The 21,215-nt window shown below is 39.9% G+C and overlaps 1 long non-coding RNA gene across 1 annotated transcript in view; it reads left to right on the top strand.

Annotated features, from left to right (window-relative positions):
* Window positions 1–21,215, top strand: part of LOC311260077 — a 57,035-nt gene that overhangs the window by 21,379 nt on the left and 14,441 nt on the right. Inside the window, exon 3 of the long non-coding RNA XR_014622968.1 lies at window positions 2,191–2,358. This is a non-coding gene — a long non-coding RNA (uncharacterized lncRNA). The remainder of the gene's footprint in view (window positions 1–2,190; window positions 2,359–21,215) is intronic.

Raw genomic sequence — 21,215 nt, 5'->3', positions numbered from 1 at the left:
TGTCACCCAAACTGCCACTGAAAAGATGAAAAATAGTATGGGTGGAAGTAACTAATTACGCCCACTCAAATTGCTGTAATTAAGTCAATACTTGTACTTTTAGAGTACGAGTATTTTTTCTCATACTCTAATTTACATTTTTTCAAGTCTGTATTAAAGGTACAAAATGTAAGAACTGGTCATATACGGGTCAGCATATCAGCAGAGTAACGACTAACTAACGAGCTTCTAACTGTAGCTGCCCTTAGCTAGTTAGCTTAGTTAGCCGTACAGTTAGCGCACCGCACTAGTAGGGGAGCTTTAGACCGAGATGGCCCAGGGTTAGCTGGTAAGCATGCAAACTTCAGTAGACATCTCTGCAACACAATACCTAGACGTCAAGGTGGAAACGGTTATTTCTTCACATTACGTTGAAAATTTTATTTAATCTTTTAATGTTTTTAACTGAAATTCTTACATATCGCACCTTTAAGAATGCATTACACCATGTAAATCATAATTGAGCACTGAGTACAATTTGAATTAATATGTAAGGCTGCATGTTTGTAGCCAATAAGACTATCGGATCACAAACGGGCCAATAAAAACCCTGACATATGGACAAAAAAGACTAAACTCTGCAGCAGGCTCAGGTTTGGAGAGGTGACTGTGACCACCGAGCAGAACAAAGCAGTTAGGAGGAAACAGAAAGTAAACAGAAACCTGCAGCTGATGATGCATTAAACATCAATGGTTAAAAAGTAACTAATACTCTGTGTAGTGTTTGAGGAGTCCTTTGTACTTTTACTTGCGTATTATTTTATTAGAAGTAGTTTTACTTGTACTTCAGTACAGACTTTTTCAGAACTCTTTCCACCACCGCCAAATTGTTTTCTACTGCTTGACTGGTGCTCTTTTGTGTTTACGTCACCTTGTTGTTTCCTCCTCTTCTGTGATGGTTTAATGGCACCTGACTGGATTTATAGCGCCTACAACTCTTTATGTTGAAGCTCTCAACTACTTTTGTTCTCATAATATTAGTGGATGAACATTTTCCTTAATCCCCATTTTCTTAGGCTAGTTTTATGCAAATACTGTCAAACATTTCCCTACATTTGAGTCTTTGATTCTAGGCAAGACTGTGAGTCCAATCTGGGAAAGAGATGAGATGTGAGATGTCTTTAGATGAAATATTGTTTAGTACATCCAGACCAACCAGATGTTGAGAAAAAGTGGTTGAAATCCTAAAAAAGCCTTCACTGGAAGCTAGCAACAAAATGATGGAATATATTGCATTGCAGTGCAGGTGGTATGCTGGTTATATACAATGACTTAGAGGGATTTTGATCTTGTTGCCCAATTTCATCAACAAGTTGTTAATGCTGCATACATCTGATTACTAACTAGCTAGTGAGTCAAACTGACCTAATGCAGAGAGAATGCCATGTCTCCTGCTCAAGCCTGCATGCCTCTATGTAAGCAGCCGAGTCTTCCAAATGGGGAGTTAGCCATTGTTTTGGTGCTTTGGCCAAGTAATAAAACGTCTAGACACCAACTAACATGAATTTCCCCGAAGAATTAGTGTCATCAGTGTGAGAGCCCGGCCCTGCACTCTGGGGTGCAGTTTGAAATACTGTCTTTTAAATCAATGCTCACCTCTCCACTCTTCCTTTAATTGAACTTTGCGGCCTCCTGTCAAGACCTTTTGTCGAAGACAACAGACAAGTCCTCAGCTGGAACAGAGCTGAATCAAACTTTTCAAACTCTCCTCTGTCATTGCACATTTCTTCTGTTCTGATCTGATAATTCTGCATTTCTTGGCTGCAGGAACAGTTTCTCACAGATGAACGCATGCTTTTCCTTTGCAGCTTTCCTCCTTAATTTATTATAATCTTAAAAACTTTAGACTTTCTTTACACTTAGCACTTTTAATGCTCAAGTTTTAAGATTGATCTTCAATTTGACTTTGTTTTTCTCAGAATTATGTCGGTGCAGCACAAAACAAACAGCATTTACATCCACCCGTGTCTGTGGCAACTAATTACTTGAGGAGAATGTTGATGTCTCATAAATGGAAACAGCTCAAAGTGAACACCAGCTCCCCAAAGAGCGAAACAGCAGTTGCTACATGTAGCAGCAAAGGCATGCAAGGTGATTTAGAAATGGTACTTTTTATTAACTTTTTTTTTCCTCTCCCTTTTTACTTTCAAGAATTGGCACTTTGGAGGGAAGTCCGTGCAAAGCGTCTCCATCTATCATGCCGGCTGGGTTTCCACAGCGGCGTTATTGACGTAGTAAATTAGAGGAGGCGCACATCAGGTAGCTGACGGATCGGAGGCATCAACAGCAAACTTATAATCGCAGCTGTGCTCACAGTGGGTGAGTTTCTCTCTATTCTTTTTTTACGTGCATACTTCTCATTTACTTCTGCCTCTACACTCTGTAATTCCCATCTCCTTTCCATTTTATGTACATCTAAAAAAGTATGCCCCACTTTATTGGGTGTGTATTTCCTCCTTTGTACCTGAAAGTGTTGTTGGGCGTAAATATTCAGTTTTATGGGGTGCGCACAATGATAAATTACGACTGCTCTTAATTTTCGCAATTCATCACGAGATATTACATTTGTTTATTCATGCTTTTATTTTGCTTTCATTCATGCTTTTATTTTATTCTTCACTTATTGATGATTGAATAAACTGAAAGGATGACACAATATCATACTGTCTTACTTTGTTTATGTTAGCAGGACTAGCTTCCTTTGTAGCGTCAAACTGTTCTGGGGACCTTACTTCCCTTGAGGATTGCTTGCTTATATGGAAATGTATCAAATAACTATTTTTGAGTTTGTATTGTTACCTCATAATATTGTAAATATTAACTTTCTGAGTTAGATTTTCTTTCTCAAAACTACACCTTTGAGATTGATTATTCTTACTTTCAAGTATATCACCACTAAATATTGATTTTTACAGGTGTTTTGGGGAAGAAATTTTAACCAGAAGAGAAAGATCTTCATTGACTGATTTTTTTTGTGCCTAAACAAATTAAATGAACAAACTTTTAATGTTTTATGTAAACAAGCTGACCGCAAAGGACAACGTAGTTTCATACTCTTTTACTTTGTTTATATTTGGCGGACCCTGCCACTTTTCTAGCTTCAAACACTGTTCTGGGGACCTTATTTTGAGAACAGCTTGTGTATTCACTTCTGGAAAAAATAATTATTTCAGAGTTTGTATTATTACCTCATTAATACTGTAAATATCAAGTTCTGAGTTTGAATTTCTTCTCCAAAACTACAAAGTGCCCCTTTAAAAACAGTTTTTTGAGAAAAGGTGAAACTTTGCTCCATGGGGAAATTAAGTAAAAACAAAAACAGAAATTCTGCCTCTCTGCATGTCAACACTTGATCTTCCTCTCCTGCAGTGAAAAGCTTCTTAGACTCTCCACTTTTATGAATTTCCCCCCTAAAACCTTTGTTTGTTAGCGCCCTGTCTGTTTCTGTATGTGAGCTCTATGTGAGAAGAATTACCGCTGTCAAATCCAATTCTGATGTCTCTCCCGCTGTAACAGATTATGATTTATACGCGGTGAATGCAGTATGATACAAGGTCTCTCACTCATACTCTTCAACGTTTTCAAAAAAAGTTTCTGAAGAGTATTGAAGCACAGAGAGGTGAGCACGGTCTGCTTATGACAGACTAGTGAATGGACATGAAAAGTGGAATAACTCTAAAGATGTTTTGCTGTTTATTATAAAACGTTATGCAACATAATTTGCTTAAAAACAAGAGCGGAGGCTTTGAACCAGATGCATCAGTGAGAGACTTGTATGTCAGAGGCTGGATCCTCTAAATGGCATGGCAAACTGCCCCGGTTACCATGGCTATGAGAGGGTTTGAGAGCACATTAATCACAAGGATTTAGGTTTCTTTCTCTTTTATTTTTTTTTCCAAAAAAGACACAGAATCGCTCAGACGTCCTTTATGAAGCTGATTTACGGCGTTCAATATCAGTGTGTGTAGATCATGGGAAATGAGCGTGAGAGGTAAGAGTTTATGAGCGAGGGAAGAGAGCAGCGTGCAGTCTGTGTCAGCAGACTGCTTTTGTTCTTGAGTGTGTTTTTGCAGGAAATAGCAAAGTTAGCAAGAGATGGGAATTTATGTTAATTAATTGTGCTGTTTGGATTTTTTTTATACATTTCCCACATTGGTCCACATGAAAGGTTTGTGCTGTGACATGAGTGGATATTAACGTGTGAAAAGGGACTCCAGAGCTGCAGGTTTTATAGCTTAATGAAGATTAAATGTCTCGGAAAAGCTTTGGCATCAAAAGGTGTATTAATTTGCTACAATGGCCACATTTGGCGCTCAACCAGCCCCTTGTTAATTGTGCAATCTGGAACTGGTAGATGATGTCTGACGTGGCTGCGCCCAGCTTGCCTTGAGTAAATGGAGCTCACACATTTTACCTATGACAGACAGGCAGCTGATAAAAATGAGATCATGCATAAAGAAGTATCACTCTTGCCGTTGGTGCTACTTTTCAGCGGCAATCTTTTCCCTCTTCGTCTTTGGTCAGAGGCGGCAGATTGATGATGGCGTGACAGAGTGACATTGCATTCTGGGAACCCAGGACTGTGGCCATAAATCCACGGCAATTCAGCTTTACAATGGCCTACTGTCTAGCCATCAGAGGGTAGGAGGTTGTTACTGCATCACCCTAGTGAGCTGCTAGGGTACGACCATTATGCCTCCTTCAGGGAGAAAATGAAGACACCAGGGGAAGTAGTGAGGATGGTAATGAGTTATGAAAATCTAATAGAATAAAGAAGAGGAAGAGGAGACGTAAAAACTTCTATGGCGAGTGGAAATTTCCCATGCTCTTTAGACGGTAAAGTGCTATGATTCTTTTCAAGAAGATCTGTCAAATCAGAGCCTCGTCTGTATTAGAAAGCAAATAAAACACATGAACAAATAAACACTCCAAGTTTCTTATTGACCTTGGAGAACCAGCTGTGTTGTGAGTGCAGCTCGACTTGGCTGTCCGCACCCTCCCTCCCCTCTGAGAGTGTGCGCCTGTGCGTGTTTGTGTGTGCGTGCGAGAGCAGAATAGAGCTCTTGAGTGTAAGTGTGTGTTTTTTGTTCAAATTGCATCCGTTTGCGTGCCCCTTTGTGTGCGCGTACAATGAATGGCTGCGGCTATGTTATTTGATTGGTTAAAAACAAGCTCCAAACTTATTGATAATTCCCATAAGTCCCAGCTGGCCATTTGCAGTCTTGGGATACGAGCCGGAGAGGTCAGATGTGTCTAGCTGTTCTCTCCCTGGGCTATATGTAGAGAACACAATGAGAGTTGCCGTGTCCTATCATAATACAAGTTTTGGTGACACTGAATTAAGAATAAGGTTTTACTTTTTTAAATATTAAATACGGCTTCAGTTCATACTTGCTAAAACAAAATAAAAACCGGATTTATCCCCGAGAGAGAAAGTAAAAGTGCTGTTTTACACTTATAGTGGCAATGATGACTTGAGGAAGAAAGTTGCAGTTCAGTAGCCCTTAACACAGTCTACAAACAGAGATGCAGGTGCAGACATGCCGCTATACTAAGATTTCATTTGTCTGCAATATACTTAAACAACTATGTATATACAGGTGAGATTATTACAATGCATTGTATTAACGGGATTATGGCATATGCAGTACAAGAGTGCATGGTAGTGCAAAGAATACTAGAATAAATAATGTGTGGATAATAATTTACTCTATTCACAGAAGTGGGTTAAGTGCGCATATTGAGAGTACTGTATGTGTGGAGTATATACTGTTTGCTAAGACCTGCATCTGACAATAAAATAATAATATGTATTTAAGTGTAACAAAGTAGTTCCAATGAAAACTGCTGACTGTGTATTTGAATATCCAGTATAACAACAACACAATTTCGGGGAATGTAGCTGCTATTATTAACTCCACCAAGGAGGTTATGTTTTCACCCGTGTCTGTTTGTTTCTGTCTTGGTTGGTTGGTTTGTCAGCAGGAGTACACAAAAACTACTGAACAGATTTCCGCGAAATTTGATAAAAGGGTGGGTCTCTGACTGGAAAGTCCCCGTTAACTTTTGGCGCAGATCCAGATAAAAGTATCCAGTAAATTTTTCTCACTTTCTTTAACATTGCAAGGCCGTTTTTGAACTTTTTTGTTACTTTCTCAGGGAGTAATGCGTGGATCTTGATGAAATACATCTGGTGTATGTAGTTGGTTCATATCTATGAGTGAGGACAAAAGGAGACTGTTGGGCTTTGGTGGAGGTTTGCGCTTTACTGAGTGCCATTCTAGTTTTTCATCTAATTTACCTCAGTTGTGTTTGTACAGAAATAATCTCTGCAAGTAAACCCAAAAATGGTCTGCATGGCAAAATACCACAAGAGGTAAGTGAGACATTATGTGTGTGTATGTGTGAGTGTGTGTACGTGTGATTTGGGTAAACCGACCCTTTAAAACACGCATAGTACTGTAAAAGCAATAAATTCCACCTATGTTGATAGCCGACCAACATTTTCCCCCTCATGAATAAATGGGCACAATCATTGAGTGGAAAATATTTTACTCCAGCATTTGATCACCACAAAGACTCTTGGTGATTTTGGCTCAGTAATGGGTGCCATACCTCAGCTACCAGCAGTCCCAAAGCCTCTCCTTCCCCCCCCCCTTCCCTGAGCGAGCTGGAGCTGGATGCAGCCCTACAGTATGTCCTCCTCCTCCTGTGTGATCAGGCCTGCAGCACTTGTCATCTCCCTGGTGGCAGCTTAGATTCTCCAATTTTTAGGTTAATTAATCAAAAATGATTTCTTTTCTCATTAGCCATGCAGTTGGTTTGCAATCTGCGAAATCGATGTTTTACAGATGTTTCCCTGGGTTTTGTTTTTCGAGACGGCGCTGATTTTTATTGGGTATAGATTTAAGAGGGTGCTGAGGGATTGTGAGTTAACTCAGCCACACACAATCACGCGCACGCAGCCACAGAGACACACTAAATGCATATTCTACATAGTCACTTGCACACATAAACGCCAGCATTAATACAGTAAAGAAACGTCCGCACTTGGCTCGTTCTAACTTCCTCTCAGCACCTGAAGTTTTTAGCGAGAATACCGCGTTGAATGTAATCCGTTCATCTAACTGATGCGGACAGCACCTCTGCTCTCTTTCTCCATTTTGGTTCGCCTATATCGAGTCGATCGTTGCCAAACCCAGGGGGTTGAGCCACACACACACTCTCTCTGGGTAGCACTCTTTAATCACATAACAGCTTCTGGTTCTAGTTCCTGTTGGTTGTAAACAAATGTAATGTTGCATTTCCTGCAGTCTAGACATAACAACAAACCTGGCAGAACCAGAGAGGGGAGCGATTGCGGTTGCTAAGGAGTGGCTGGCACAAGTCGGCAACAAACGGGCGTCTGAGGTATAGACGCAGGAACAGTCAGACAGATGCAGACGAGGCGTCGGGCATCTTCTTTAGTCTTATTTTGAGCCTCGAGGAGGGTCTCAGATGTTAGGTAAAAGTTAGGTAAGTGTGTTATTTTGTTGAAAACCATTGCCTTTTATTTGTCAGCTTGTGTTCAAGATGCACTTGTGCCCTCCTTTATGGAACAAAAGTGTTTAAAAACTCTTCAAACATTTAGATTTTGAAAATTTTTCACAGTCCATGTCTTTCTCTATTGATTAATTCCTTCATGTAAACTTTTTGGACCCTGGAATGTGCCTTAATGCCATCTGCTTCACAGTTGTTCTAGTATATGTTTGTACGTGTGTGTGTGTGTGTGTGTGTGTGTGTGTGTGTGTGTGTGTGTGTTTGCGCCTGCATTTGTGTACACCAGTCCCCACCCACCGTTCCACTCAACTACACAGGAAAAAGAAGATGAAGCAGAGGAGCAAAGGAGCCCAAACAGAAATTATTATTGATTTAATCACATAATCAGCCGCAAACACTTCAGGCCAAGATAGCAAATCCATAATAGCCTCCCCACATAACCACCCTCACAAATTTACCATCAAAGCCCTCCGCGCACACACTGCAAACACAGGAACCAGGGGTCACCTTCAGTCGCCGGCAAAATATTGACGTTCCTAATGCTTCTATATGTTTTTGAGTTAAGCGTTATCAATCACCGATAAGGGCCTGATGTCTCTAAAACATAACTCCTATAGCAGTGGGATTACAGCATCGCTTTTCTTGTCATAATCTAAGCATATCTTTTCAGACAAAGGCAGAGGATGGTAAAATCAATGTTGTCAGAGGCAGACATTTCCCACCGCGGCTGCTCCAGTCTGTCTTTAGATGAGATACAGGAGCACTGTTCTAACCTTTGAGACATCAAGATCTCTCTTTGTGAACGTGTCGCTGCTCAAAATGATTTTAATTAATAGAAGTTTGTATGTCGTTCCCTTAAAAACTTCGCGCTTACACACAGCTCTCACCTTTAAATCAATTTTGCCCTCATGTTTACTGACATTATACTCCAACAATGGAGCATGTAATTATTTCATTACAGCACAATAATAAATTGGTTCTTGTCGAATGAATGAATTTCATGACTAAAGTCAAAAACAAAAGCCCAAAAATTAAAGTCTTTGTGTTCTTTGTTTCGCTAAATTGTTGAATTACACAAAAACTTTTTTTTTCAGATGCAAGTGTTGTTTGAATCAATAAAGACACAATGAATGACAATTTGACATCAATAGGCTGAGCTCTGTTTTCATGAAATGAAGATAAAACACTTCAAAATAATTCCTTCCATCCTTTCCACTTTTGTTTGCAAAAATTCATTTACAGCGCATGAAGATTGTTTTCTTACCTTGAGAGCAGCTGCAAGGCCTCTGTACATGAAAGTGCGAGACAGGGAGCAGGGAATCACTCCTCCAATCTGTGTGGCAGTCTGACATGATCCTCGTGTTTGCTGACATTCCACAACCTTTGAATGGATTGTGTTGATGGTTGTGCAACCTTGGTACGATTTAGCCTCCGGGGGCGACGACCAATGTTTCAGAGCTTCCGGTGTAGCCAGCAGCTAGCCGGATGGCAGATAATGGATGTCCGATTCAAGACTTCCTCCGCTTTGCGCCAGTAATTAACAGTAAGGTTGGCAAATTGAGACGTCGGGGAACATTTGGCTAATTTCTGTTAGCAGATATGAATGCAGATAAATTATTTTTAAAAAGCTAATTAAAAGCTAAATTGTCACCAGACAATAGCCGATGGGTTAGAAGTTTGGCCAATGCATTCCACATTTTTTGCTCTCCACTCGGACTGTTTACCTGCATGCAACCAAAACCAGCTCAAACGTGATTGGCCAGTATTATAACACATTACAAACAGAAACCAGAACACTGCTGATACCAAAATATTGTCCCTTACCGACGGCATTTATATGCCTATATCTTTTTTAGACATTAATGGTTGTGTGAATAGACAGTGTACTCTAAATGTGTCTGTGGTGGTTCAGGAGGATTTGATGAAGGTTTTTTTTTATATTACAAGGCTGCTGATATACTGTGTGAATCCCCACTCATTTTTACAATTAAAGCCAGATTAAATTCCTTTAAAGTTACAGGATATTGGGTCTGCCTGCCATTATTTATTTATTTAGAAATAGACAAAGAACATACTCTACTGGCTACCTTTTGTATGCTTTTTATTTATTTATTCATTCATTCATTCATTTATTTAATGTTCATACGATAGACAACCATGTATGTAGCATGTAGCATAAAATGATGCCACACACCACAGCATTCATAGACTATGCTAATTTGTAATGCCGTTCCCAGATGGGCCTTCAAAATTACATAAAACATAAAACTCAACAGTAAATACAGAAGAAACAATACGAACATAAACCTCAACAATAAATGTGTACAAGAAAATATTTGACTATAATAAAATACAGTGAATCACCGTGAAACAAAGATCATTCATGACTGACCCCTCTTCAAAAACTCGAGTTGGAAGCTGAAATCAAATTGCCTACTGTACCTCTGAACCTCGGCAATCATTGGAAACGATGCAGCATGTAATCCAGTATTTTCTGTTTGTATTTTATTGCTCCCTCACAGCTTTATGGTTAACCCCTTTGTAAGAATGTGATACTCCTTCTGTATTCTTAATTGTTGTATAGTGAGATGAGTTAAAAGAAAGCAGAAGAATAATCCGGATTAAATGCAATATTTTTGTTATTATTCTGTCGCTGTGTTGAAGAAGGAAACTGCACCATATCGGGAGCAAACCACACTAACTGCTGATATTTAATAAAAGCCCATTACCGACCACAAATATTTGCCTAACTCTGCTGTTCAGCACTAGAAGAAAGATGATTTGTCTAATTTTCCGTGGCTATAAAACGATGAATTGGATTCAGATTCGAACACTCCCCTAATATCCATCTCTCCAGCGATCTATCCATTCAGTTGCCTATCCTTGTCCATCTAGCCCGGGGCTATGGAAGCCTAATTGTTTACCAAAGGGTTGCGGCTCATTTGCTCCTGGAGATTGGGCCTAATTAACACTAACTTGTCTGAACACCGAGGAGCGCTGTCCACTCCACTTTAATCTAATCTGTACTCTTTCAAAAAATAATGAGATCATTTACACCTCATTAACGAGCAATGTAATGTCTGGGAATTAATCATAATGATTGCTTATCATTTCACTTTGCAATATTATCTCCTCTAATGAAACTGTTCACACAACTGCCAAGAGGGCCTTAATTGGTCGTGTGAAATCACAGAGCACCCGGCAGCTTGCCGCGACGTGTGTGAAGTTCTAATTTGCATAGGTGGGGGGTGGGGGGAGGATTTGGAGGGGGGGGGGGAGGTTGGCATCACTTAGGAACACACATGCGATACACACACACACACACATGTGAAGGTGCATAAAAATGTAGTGGGATGGTTTGAGAGAATGCGTACACAGACAGAAATATGCACATTCCCCAACAGCTCCGTCAAGCGAATCATTTGTTGAATTGTTTCATACTTTTACAAAAACCCCCTCCAGACTGAAGCTATTGAGGACATTTTTTCTTCAAGTCATTTTTAAACATTCGGTTTGAAACTAAATGTTTGCACCTGGTGTCTACTGCCCCTCTCTCTGGCATAAGATCCATGCCAGTGGTGGATGTGATTATCCAAGTGACATGGCCTCCACACTGATCCCGGCTTTGTGCCACCACTGTGAAGCCGAGACATGAACCACCTATCCAATATTCCGCTTTTTGCATTGTAACCTCTTATAGCCTACTGTATATCCGCCCAGGCTGGTCATCCCCGGCACACCCGCCTCCTGGAGAGGAGGCTAAACAGCGCTAATAACAGTTAAAATATACCATCCCTCCCCTGTGCGTGGACCACCTAAAGAGGCCATGCTTGACTGGAGGGAGGAGAGCACTGAGGCTGCTCCGTGCCCCGGCTCCCCAGGCTTAGGAGGGCTTAGGTGCGGATGTCATTTGCTCTTTCTCCCTGGTCGGAGTGGCTAGCTGCTAATTGTGGCCCCTGGTCTGTGAGTTGAGCTTGTGTAGCTGAGGAGAAAAGGCTTGCCCAAATTGAAATCTGAGTAGCGTGTCTGAGAGTTGGGCCGACTTCCACTCCATCATGGATGCAGTTTTAAGAAGACAGTCATAATTCCCTCCGGGGCTAATTTCATCATCCAAAGAAACATTCTTTTGTCTGTTCACTGTACCAAACGCTATCATCCTTTCCTCTTATTTCATTCCATTTCGCTGTTCATTGGATCATCCTTGCAGGTAGTCGAGACCAGGATTGGCAAGTCCAAGGGTGAAACTAAAAGTCAGGGCCAAGACCAAAGAAACTGAGACTCATTTAAAGTTAGAATGGGCAAGAATGTACCTTTCCTGTGTAGTACTCAGTACGAGTCCAACCCCTAACCTGACCCCAAATCTGTAGGTCTAACGAAACCCTAACCCTAAGCTTGACCTTAGCCCTGATCAAATCAGAGAATTTTAAGGTTAAAGAATCATTTATAATGCTGAGGACCGGACCAGGTAGACATTTAGCTGGCTCTGTCAGGATCCACAAACGGCTGAGGCCAAGACAAGTCTGAGTCCAAACACAGGAGATTGAAGTCTGAAGTGTCAGAAAAGTGCTCCAGATATTGGCCTCAGACACCCACAGCTCTGCCTTTCAATCCTCCCCATCACTTCCACTCGCTCCCTCCCTTTTCCTCGGTGTAAAGCAACTGTCAGCTCCTCTCCGGCTTATTAAAGGAGTCAAACGCCTGCGCTGCCATAACCACGTGCTGATATGATTTATTCTCTCCCCCGAGGACCCATCTAATGAACAGAGATGTATGCTCAGCAGCCCTGTACATGTAACCTCTGTGTGCTCAGAGGACGGCCGTGCTGTAATATGATAAGTGCCTTGTCGATAGGCTGTATGATATGCTAATCATACTAAAACACGGTGCCTCAGGCTCTCCCCTTGTTTATTTATGAAGGCCTGACCTGAGGGAGAGCAATAATCGGCTTTTCTCTGAACTCTCTAACCCTGGGAGCCAGGGGAACCGCCAATCACACACATCTGAGTCCTATAATTCCCCCACCTCTCTCCCTCTGTTCCCCCCTTCAACCCGAGCTGAAATGGCAGATTTATGCAAACAGCACTGTGTGTGCATTTTCCTGCCCGCATTTGTCCGGGGCACATGTCAAGCACTCAAATCATTAAACTAATTATTAATTGGGACTGACGTAAACAAGTTGTCAGCAGCCTGCCGACTTGACTGTGGTCTCAGCTCAGCGAGTAGAACGCATTGACCTGATGAAGTGCACATATTACAAACCAATCATTTGATCTTCAAAATGAATGATTTTCTGCAATGCAAACCCTGTGCAGGAAAGCAGCCTCATGTATATTTTTCGAGAATAGTTTAATTTATAGATCATAGATAACAATTAAGGTGCATGGGTGGTGTTGATGGGACATACAGTAACACAAGTGATGGCAAATATTTCAGCTCTTTAGAAACCAGTTACTTAACTAGTTACTCACTACGCTGCTGTCCCAAAGACAACTGGATCGTTTCCTTTCCCCTCAGTGTTGCAACTATCAGCCACGCAGGACAGAGTTTTTTCATTCACTTTGTCTATAATGGATGTGAAAGTAGACAGAAGTGGTGCCAGGCTGCCAGCCTGACTGGATCACCAGTCAAGCTTAATTTGCATAGCGAAGGCAGACAGAGAGTGGGACATCAGCAGCAGATGAAAATGGCATGTAGAGCTTTATATCGACCAAACCAGAGATGATTGTGGAAAGACAAACCGAGACTGTGTTGGTGAGCTTTATGATGTTTATGTCAAGTTTGAATGAAGTGTGTTTTATGATGAGTTAACGAGGCAGTTAAGCTCATCTTAGTTCAGTAAAAGAGAGGAGCTTCATTTCAGAGGGTTCACAGTTGTATATTTTATATTTATTTGTATGTTTACTAAATAAAATAGAAGTGTTTCATTTCTTGATGTTTTGTGAGTTTATTTTGTGAGTTTATTACACCAACAGCTGGCATATATCTGCCAGCTGAAAGCAGGGGGGCTATTGGACTATAGCCTCTTGCGGTACAAGGCCGGGGCTAGCTGGTTAGCATCCCAACTTCAGTAGACATCTCTGCAACACAATACACTGTTGTGTCTTCACACTCCATATCCATGGCCATATCTTACAAATTGGTCCTGTTACCCCAAAACACATTGTTTGCCTTTTTTCCCCCAATCACTTTTCATTGCCAAAAAAAAAATCATTTTAATTACTCCTCAATATTTTTCAACCTAGCCTATGATCTCATGTAATCTATACATATTGTGCTGCCACTGTATCTGACTGATCATTCTGCACAAAACCAAACACATCTTCATCTTTAGAGTTACTGTGCCCTGCAGGCAACCTGACACACCAGCACTGTGACATCATGTTACAGTGACATTAACATAAGAAACATGTTAATTTATAGAATCAGTGACATAAAATGAGATCATAATGTCAAGTAAGCATCACCTGCTTCCTGCATACCTCAGTCATAGACGTGTCAGTGCCTCTCAGCTTCTGTGTTTCTTGCCTTTGACTTTGACTGTTTGTGTCTGGCTATAGATTGGCTTGTCATGAGAGGAGCTCTCCGGCCACTGCAAACAGAAGGCTGTGCTAATATTTTGAGGAAGAGGTGAGGCTGTGGATGCATAGTGTCGAATGTACATCATTCAGTATGGGGACACATTATCTTTCATATATATAATTTTTTTAAAGGACATTTACCTTTAAATTCAAAATACAACTTTGCTGAGTTTCATTCTAAATCACTAATTTTGTTTTTATTTTTTTCATAGTAGTAACCTATTTTTTCATACAGTCTGAGTCTTAAAGTATTAAAGAAAAGTGCAAATGTGTCTCGGGGTGGGGCGTAAATCAGAGCTCGGGCCTTGCATCTGTGAGCTAGGAAACAAAGGTTTGTTTGTGTGCCTCAATCACTCTTGCTCATGAAAGCAGACACTTACTTGAAAAAAAAAAAAAAAAAACTCCTTCTCTCTCTCTTTCTCTTTTTTTTTTTTTTTTTTTTTTTTTTTCAGGGAAACACTCTAAACCAACATCCTGGGTATAAATTTGCAAAATGCAATACAGGCCTGATTGTGTGTCAAGTGGATGTGGGGTGCATACGAATAGACCCCGGACCCCTTCCTCTCTCCTCCTCCAAATAGTACTACTCATTCCCTCCTCCTCCTCCCCCGACCCCTCTCTTTTCTCATGACGCCAAGTAATGTAAAAAGGAAAAAAAAAGCTCTGTTGTTATATTGTTTTCATGGTACAGTCGTGAATTGTAAGCTTTATTTTAAACTGACAGTGGAAAAAAAAAAAAAATTAAAAATTAAGAGAATGATGAGATGATTTTTCCTCTATTAAATGCTTTCTCTGCTAAACTGTAATACTTAACAGATGCTGATGTGGCAACTTGCACCAGTTGTAAATACTGTCAAAATAAAAGTCATTTTTTGCTGCTACCTGAAAAGCAATTCTTCTTTAAAAGATTGAGGCTGTTTAATCATTTCTCATAAAAATAACAAAAAAATTATTGCGCTTGTCTGACTCCAAACACATGCAGTGCAGTCTACAGTACCAGAGCGAAAGGCTGAGGCGGTGAGAGTCTGAATGGGAATGCTGGGAACAAGTGAAGCCTTGGCACTGACTCCAGGTCAGCTCGAAGCCCCCTCACAGCCCAGCCCCTCAGCACCAGGTGTTCCCTGAATTCAAATGATACTCTCATTCATAGACTGCCCCAACCGGAGTATTAAAACTCAGAATTTGCAACTGAATGCTGATATAATCCTGGAAATATATGTCTCCATTAAAAAGTAGCCCATTTGAAGGAACAAGGCGGTCTTTGTGTGAGGCTTTATGTATATTTATCAAGGCACTAAAAGGGAGCCAGGGGTGGGGGTTAAGGAGTGAGGGGCGGGGGGCAGACTTTCCAACTGTTTACATGTTAATTTCAAACTTAACAGCCCTTGTCCTGGAACTATTTATATACCGAATGCAAATCAATTTTTTCTCCTTTTGTCATCGTCTTTTTAGCAGACACTTGACTGTTGATGGAAAAATGCAAATTAATGTGTGTATGGAAAGTTCGGTGACTAAATCGTTCAGCTGGATTTGCATAACAGTTTGCATTTTGATAATATGATGTGTCCCCGTTTTACCGTGGGTAACTGAATGCCGTCCTCTGCTGAGAGTACAACAGGTGTCAGTTACAGTACTGGCCAGCAGTTGTTTTTTTTCATACTGTAGCTCCACAAATATTTCTCACGGGAATGGATACACTAGAGACAGATGTAATGATATTGGCTGAATCTTGAGGGGGGGAAAAAAGCTGCAGGAATTTTAACAAAAATTAAAGGAGTACCCACTGAGTGGTCAGTGGCACTACTGGGACAAGTTCCTTTCATGGTCTGTTTGTCTGTCTGTCCTTCGCATATCTCGAGAACCGTTCATCCAGTCTACTTCACACTTGGCAGGTGTGTTGCTGAGGACCCAATAAAGTGCAGCGATGGCTCACACTAGAACTCTTTTTAAAATCCCAAACGATTTTGAATTAGAGTTGTGTTGAGCATGTTAGGAGAAACTCCTCAGAATTCCTTCTCTCTAATCTAAAACATGCACATAGTACAAGATTTTAAAACAATGGCACATCACACACTACATGTAAGGTTATTGTACCAGAGGGAGCAATGCACCACCTCACGTGATCTCGTGGGGAAGCAGACGTAAACAAAGTGCAGCTTGGTGCAACTGTAATGTGCTGTAATAACGTGTTGCAGTGAGGAAAAAAAAAAAAACTAAAGCAGAAGCTTAAACGACTGACATTTTAACAGTCAACAGTAGTATGCTAGCTAATGTTAGCCTCAAGCACTAGAATGTTTACCATTGCTTGGCAGCACTGTCGGCTGCTCAGAGGTGGCCCTCTTACTGGTTGTTGTGGTCCAGCACGGATAACACAATTACACTCATAGTGGCAATGTTCAATGTTAGAAACTGAAACACGTCCAGTTGCCTACGATACAGCACTTGGTATTACCACAACCTGGATGACTGAGAACCTTCATCAACATTTTAAATATTAATTAGTGTACAATTAGCTGGGTTTTTAAGGTAAATATAAACATTTTTAAACAAGCCACATTAGCTCATAGCCTCTGTATTAGCCATCCATACAGGATGAAATAAAAAAGCAAAGATGGAGTTTGGATGGATGGATGTCACTGAGTCCTTTGTAAAGTTCATTAAATATATTTAATGTTGTATCAAACACAACAATTTCATCAAAGCCATTTTGAAATTGAAATGTACAAGGACAGAGAGTGAGAGAGACAGAGACAGAGAGAGGTTGATATGAAATGTGTTCAGCTGAAATGACATGGCAACTGGTCAAGAGTCCACGGAGAAGGAATGCGTCTAATGAAATGTAACAATACCAGGCCCACCCCCCCCACCACCACACACAACCCTCCCACCCCGCCCCACCCCTCTCTGCGAGTGAATTAGTGAGTAATGTTTTATGGTTCGAGTGCCGCGGCTCGACTCCAGCTTTGTTTAGACAAGTTTCGGATGTTTGCCTCATTATGTTTAGGTTTTGCTGATTGTTTTTTTTAGAAGGATTTGATTGAATCAAAAATGTCATTACTTTAGCACTATCCTTCAAGGGCTTTTTATGCCCGTGTCAATAAGTGATAAAACATCTTTTCACCAGGAGTGCATATTTTTGGCCTTCCTCTCTCTCGTTTTTGAGACACAGGAAAAGACAAGGTCTCTTGGAGTGAATAGGACACCAATTAATTATACAATCATTGTCAGAGTCACAAACCTTGTGATGTGAGTTAAATGTCAACCGGAGTGCAATACTCTTATGGTAAAGCAATTTGTATGACGGGTGAAAACATTGGTTTTGATTCAGAGTAGTTCAAGTGTTTCTTTGCAGCAGCCATTTAGATTCAAATAGTAAAAGAGTGGAAACACTTTACCATACCATACACAAAATTGTAAGAAAGTTACTAAGGAAGGAGCAGGGAACCAATCAGGAGTCACCCGATTATTGATATATTATTGATATGAATCTTCAATAAGTCTGAGTATCTTCAATATCTCTGAAGTAACGAGGGACCACTTAACTCAGCATAATGAGTCCCTCTACTTGAGGTGCACAAAACAAGTAACTACTGATTTAGCAATGAATTATTAATGATTTTTACTAGTTTTAATGATAATTCATTACTTTAGTGTCTCCTAGTCTGTTGTATTGTAACATAGTTCTCCAGTTATTCAGAAATTATTAATGATGTATTCATTATCAGGTCATCCCTCATTCATTACTCACTTACTTCTTTGTAACTACACACAAATTTTCTGTAACAGATTGCAGACGTGCGCAAAGTACTCCAAGTATCGATAAACTGTGTGAAAGTCCTGCATTAAAAAAATATGAGCATACTTAAACTACAAAAGTACTCATTATCCAGAATAGCCCATTTCACAATATATATAATATGAATATAATAAAATTAGTGATGCATTTGTTTGTTAATCACTTTAATCTTGAAGGCTAAGACTATTTTTAACTATTATTTCTTGATCTGCTGGGTATGGGGATCAGTAAAATTTCAACTTAATCGATAGTATTTCATCATAATTTATTTGTTGATTATATTTTGTATTCCTTTGAATCTGAAAAGTAACTAGTTCCAGATGAAAGTCCAATATTTTCCCTGTTGTATTTCCTGTACTTTCCACCATAAACTGATAAAGTATTTAAAAGGGGCCCTTTGAAAAATGCAGCCAACCACTCCATTGAAAAAGTTTTCCTTCTCAAGTAGTGTATTTTGGAGAAATTTGATTTTTTCCAGGTTCGTTAGCACATGAATGCCTGAAATAATAAACATGCGCATATCTGATTGAAATGCACAGTAGATGGTGACTGGTTTTTGTTGGTCTCTCCACACAAACCATGCATAAATCAGTCATCACTGCTGCCTCTTTCTCTCTGTGTGATTATGATGCTAATATCATCACTCTAAACAAAGAAACAATCGCAATGACAGAAATGAGAGACATAACGCTCGCGCTTTACAAAAGCGGGAAAGCATAGACGTATTATGCGGGCTACAAGACTGTGGGCAGAGGGTGATGCCTACAGAGAGGTGGCACCGGCCTGCTAACGCGATCACCTGAATTATGCACAATCCATTGTGTTCAAATATCATAAATTGATGCGTGAACATCCCACCCCCCCTCCAACAAGGGCTGAAATTATTATTTATGTGGCTGCAGAGCTGCAGAGACACAATTAGTCATATTCGTATGCTGAAATTAATTGAGAGAGATGCGGGAGATAAAGAGAGAGAACAAAGACAGCTTTTTGTCACTTCTTTCCATCTGACAGGGATAATTAGATATATGAAATTGAAATTCCTCACCGGGGGGTCCTGTTGACAACACTATTTTCTGTTTCGTTCCTCTCCCCTTTCTCTTTTGTGTTCCTGTTTATGCTAATTTGGACCCAGTGTTTTTCCCTGACCGCTAAAAGCAGCATCCTCCCCGGCCTTATGTTTCCATTCACTGCACAGCAAAGAGCAGCGCATCAGCCTATTCAAGCCTCCCTTACCTGTGATACTGCGGTTCAATGAGGGAATTCAAGATTTATGATTAAAATTGATCTAATATTTACATGTTTATGCCCTTCTGTATGGAGGGTCAAAGTGTTGCATATTAAATAAATAATTAAGAAACCACATGGATAAAGCAGGATATAGAAATAAACCAATCATTTATTAAATATTTTAAGAAATGACTACAAACACAACTCATTTTTATTGGTGTTCATTTTTATTTCATCACAGAAATTAGATTATGAAAATTCATTAGTTAAAAGTTTTTTTAATCTCGTTTTTTCAGATGACACTTGATGACATTTTATTTCATAATATCTTGTTTGCCAGCAACTTTCACCCCCTTCACCTTTCAGCCAATCATCTGTCATCTGTCACCAAGCAGGCTCAACAACTGTTAGCTAGCTAACAAGCTAGTTCCTGTTAGCTAGAAAAACCGTAGCAAAAAACGTTGTTTTCGCCCCTTAAGACTCAGCAATGCACCTGAAAAAACTCTAAATTAATAACTTTTGCAACACTGGCTATGTACTTTGACTTTGAGCAATAACTCAAGCTCACAAACCAACTTAGCTAGTTAGCTGCCAAGGTTGGTATAATCTTTTTTTCTAGCAAAATAAATGAAACAATAAGTTTAATTGTAATACTTGCTTAATTCTTTTTAACAATTTAGTTTTTAATCCTTTATAAATATATATATATATATATATATATATATATATATATATATATATATATATATATGTATATATATATATATATATATATATATATATATATACATATACACACACACACAAGTAATGTCATCATTTATTAAATACTGGACACTTTGGGCTTCCATACTTCTGTGCATTTACAGCAGTTCAGTCATTTGTCATTTGCAACTGCTTTGTGTCATGTGAACCACCCTCGCAGTATCAGAGAGGAACATCTGATAAAAGAACATTGTGGTTTGAGTGGAATTATGGGTTATGTCACCTTTCACCACAAAACTAGCTGGGGCCTCTCATAGTTTTCCTCTTACATGAGAAACAACCGCTGTCATGTTTCTCACAGCTGAGAAAGACAAAGTGGCACATTACATGACATCAACAGAGCCATGTAAATATATATTCAGCTCTTATCGTGTCTAGACATTCATGTACTTGAGACTTAGATGAGATCTAACAGCATTATTTCTTTTCATGTCTATTATGTTGCACTTCAGCTTTTATAAGAGAACATGCCTATAGTGAAAGAGCAGATGGTACTTATGTCTGTCGTGGCTGATTTTTATTGCAACAAAGTCTGAAATACCATTTTCTGAAAACAATTTACCGAGCAGAGATGATTATATCGTTGCATCTTTAACAATTTTGCTTTGTTTTGCTAGTGTCAATTAAGTATTTTGGGGCTAACAAATTAAAACCAAAAAGTCGAGTGCTAACAGATTGCTGTTTGATTCATTCCAGTTTTCAAAATGTCCTTTTCTATTCAAAGTAATTGGGTTTGATTTACAAAATGACAGAAATTAGAGTTATGTTTTCTCCTCGCTGAGTGACAGCTTTTTGTCTCTCTGTTGGAGCCCAAATTTCCAAGTCTAAAACAATCGCAGGTCAAGATTAGGGATTGTCCAAGATGAGAAAAACAAAAACAAGAGAAAAAGGGAAAACAAGGAAGGAGGGGAAGGAAGGCAGGATGGAGATATGAATTGAACCGGAAAGAGCCTTGTGTCTAATGCTTGCCACATTTGCTCTTGAATGAAGGTCTAATTACCCATCGGTATTTGGTGCCAGCGTTCCCAGGTCCCAGCAGCCCCTGGGCCCGTGCAGGCACTGAGCGTCCAGAGCCAGCTGCCTCCCAAACACTTGCAGGTATACAGGCCCGGGCTAATAGTCCTACCACAAGGGAGCCAGATGAAAGAGCAGGAAACTGCTGCCAGAAGCCCTGAAAGGATTTATGTAAAGACAGGAGAAAGATGCAGGGATGAAGCAGTGGCTAAACCCACCTAAACCTACATTACATACCTGTTTATGTGCTGAGG

This window comes from Pagrus pagrus (assembly GCF_965226575.1).
Source record: "Pagrus pagrus genome assembly, chromosome: 7".
Classification (NCBI taxonomy): domain Eukaryota; kingdom Metazoa; phylum Chordata; class Actinopteri; order Spariformes; family Sparidae; genus Pagrus; species Pagrus pagrus.
The sequence above is the reverse complement of the archived record's forward strand: the minus strand, read 5'-3'. Positions and strand labels throughout refer to the sequence as shown.